This window comes from Lipotes vexillifer, unplaced genomic scaffold (genome assembly GCF_000442215.2).
Source record: "Lipotes vexillifer unplaced genomic scaffold, Lipotes_vexillifer_v1.1 scaffold1233, whole genome shotgun sequence".
Classification (NCBI taxonomy): Eukaryota; Metazoa; Chordata; class Mammalia; order Artiodactyla; family Lipotidae; genus Lipotes; species Lipotes vexillifer.
Window position 1 is genome coordinate 349,832 of NW_006782167.1, and position 3,237 is coordinate 353,068.

Sequence of the window (3,237 nt, forward strand, 5' to 3'; positions counted from 1 at the left end):
GCTGCTCTGCCCTCCCGCCTCATCTGCGGGAGGCCACGGTCGCCGCTACTCCTCCCTCCCTGGCCGCTCCGGCAGCGTCTCTGGCTCCTGGGCCAAGGGTGGGCTGCTCAGCCCCCTGATCTGGGTCCATCTTCTGCAGACGCCCACCCCTCCCAGCTCAGAGGCCACAAGAACTGCTGTGGGTTTCTGTTCATCCTTGTGGGCCCAGCTCATGCTTGTATTTGACCAGATTCATGCTATGCCTCTGGTGTGGGTATATCTATAGAGACAGACAGACCAGAGAGAGAGTTATGGAGCTATAGAGAGAGAAAGCTATCTATCTTCTATATTCTATCTGTCTATCTACCTATCATCTATCTATACTAGTGTATTAGTAGTGGTGCTTCTCCAAACGATACCTCATTGATCCACCAAGAGTGGTATCAGATCAAAGAGAAAAAAAAATTTTTTAAAGACCCCCCCCCCCAAATCCCCGAATTACACCTGAAAGTCTCCAGGTGTCCTTCAGAGGACCCTTTACAACCAGCAGAGCTCTGGGCACGAGACAGGCCTGTAATAAATATTCCCAAAAGAGGGGGGCGGTGGGAGAGGCGGGGTCCAGCTCTAATGCCCTTGGCAGGTTACAGTTCAGGTAGGGCTGAACTGTGGGATCTGACGCCATCTCCACGTAGACAGTGTCAGAACTGGGCTGAATTGCAGAACACACAACTGGTGTTGGAGAACTGCTTGTTGTAGGAACCCCGCCTCCCAGCACACACACTGGCATTGGTGACCCGAATCTTTTTTTTTTTTTTTTTTTTGCGGGACACGGGCCTCTCACTGTCGTGGCCTCTCCCGTTGCGGAGCACAGGCTCCAGACGCGCAGGCTGAGCGGCCATGGCTCACGGGCCCAGCCGCTCCGCGGCATGTGGGATCTTCCCGGACCAGGGCACGAACCCATGTCCCCTGCATCGGCAGGTGGAGTCTCAAGCACTGCGCCACCAGGGAAGCCTTGACCCGAATCTTAAGTGGTCTTGAGGCACTGTTACCAGGAATCTGATAAGTCACTTAAAACTTGCCTGATCCACAGTCTATTGGAAGGTTGCTGAGACCAAGGAAGAAAGATGTGGTCTTAATGGTTTGGGCAGTTATGCAGAATGTGGATTATCAGGCATTAGAAGGGAACCAAGGGTGTCACATAGGCCAAGCAGCATCTCTGCTTAACTCTACTAACCAGAGTGTGTTTTGAAGACAGACTTCTCTATGGCAGCTTCCTCAGTATAAGATGTGCAGGTGGTTTCATTGTGCAAAGACAGGCACCATGAAAAACAAATCAAAAAAATAAGGAGAACAGGGGGCTTCCCTGGTGGCACAGTGGTTGAGAATCCGCCTGCCAATGCAGGGGACAAGGGTTCGAGCCCTCGTCTGGGAAGATCCCGTATGCCGCGGAGCAGCTGGGCCCATGAGCCACAACTACTTAGCCTGCGCGTCTGGAGCTTGTGCTCCCGCAACAAGAGAGGCCGCGACAGTGAGAGGCCCGCGCACCGCTATGAAGAGTGGCCCCCGCTCGCCGCAACTAGAGAAAGCCCTCGCGCAGAAACGAAGACCCAACACAGCCAAAAATAAATAATTAATTAATTAATTAAAAAATAATAAAAAAAAATAAGGAGACAAGAATGTGTGGGATACTTACAGATACTTTCGAGTTTCTGTAAAGTTTTATTTTTAAAACACCCAAAGTAAATGCCAAAATGTTAACATTTGTCAAATATCAGCAGTGAGTACATGGATGTATGTTATATTATTTTCTGCACTCTTCTCTGGGTTTGAAATATTCTATAATAAATGATTTTTTTTTAATCAAAAATTTAAAAAGTATGTGCCCCGTGGAGTTAGTCTTGGCGGTTGAAATCGGCGGGATCGGGTAATGACCACAGATGGAAACGACCTCCTCCCTCCCATTCAGAATTTTAAATCTTTATTATGTCAGCTGTCAGAAAAATGAACCCTGGAACTTTTTTTGCAAAGAGTTATTATAAATTGGCAAGCCTTATCTTTGTCAACCTTGGGGGTTTACTTGGTTTGTATGATGTATTTTTTTCTTGTTTGGGTCTGTTCTGACTTAAGTTATAATTATCTTTACATGTACGTTCCCCTGCCAATGCACATTTGGTACGGCTGGATCTGTGATATCATTTCATACCTTTAAACATTATAGATTCCAGTTATTCCATGGAAGAACTGATTATTTGTTGGGAACTGATTGTTACATTAAGTAGCATGTCTGATGATACCTTCCCTGGTATCACTATGGAGTGATTTCTTCCCAATATGATAAATATGTGCAATTTGTACAGCAAATATCTTAATAAATGCATAGGTCAAATATAGAATTTGAAATAGCCTTATTATTGACAAAAGAAAACAAACAACAAACAGCCTTGAGAAAGGACTGAGTCAAGCCTTTAGACCTGGTGAGGTCAAATTCTGCACTGCAGTTACTTGAGGCATGGGTCTAGAAGTAAGGTTAAGGGGGCTTTGTAAGCTAGGAGTAGTTTTGGCTGCAAGTAACAGGATGCCTGGTTTACAGAAGCTGATGCTTAAAACACTTGGTCATCTCACAGAGCACAGAGTCTGCAGGTGGGAAGCCCAGGACTGGCTCAGCTGCTCAACCATCTTGACAAGGTCCAGGCTCTTTCCATCTTTCTGTTCTGCCAACCGCAGTATGTGGCTTGTTGTTTTTATGGTTGAGAGATGGTTGATGCAGCCACAAGCAGCAAGACTGCTTTAAAGGAAGGAGGCAGAGGCTGGGAGAAATGGAGAAAGCCAGGGTGGGAGAAGAACAAACAAAACCTTTCCTCCAATGGTTCACTTCTTTTATCAACAAAGGAATAACTTTTACAAAACCTTCCAAGCAGACCTGATCCATGATTTGCCTGGGCTTGGTATATTACAACCCTAAGAAAATCAGGGCTGTTTTAGCAAAAACTAACTGTAGAGGAAGAGCTATTAAATTGATAATAAAGCTTTAATGCCTTAAATTTTGTATATCTCGGGTCAATTTTGGACTGGGGAATGGTAATAGCGCTCTAGAGTTGTTTTGAAACCTATGGTGAATAAAGCAAACAGCTTTTTTTTTCTTTTCCCCTAACAAAGCTATTTAAGGAACTCACAAAATAATAAACTTCAATTTTTGCAGACTTATTAACCTTTACTGGGTTTTTTTTTTTTTTTTTTTTTTTTTTTTTTTTTTTTTTT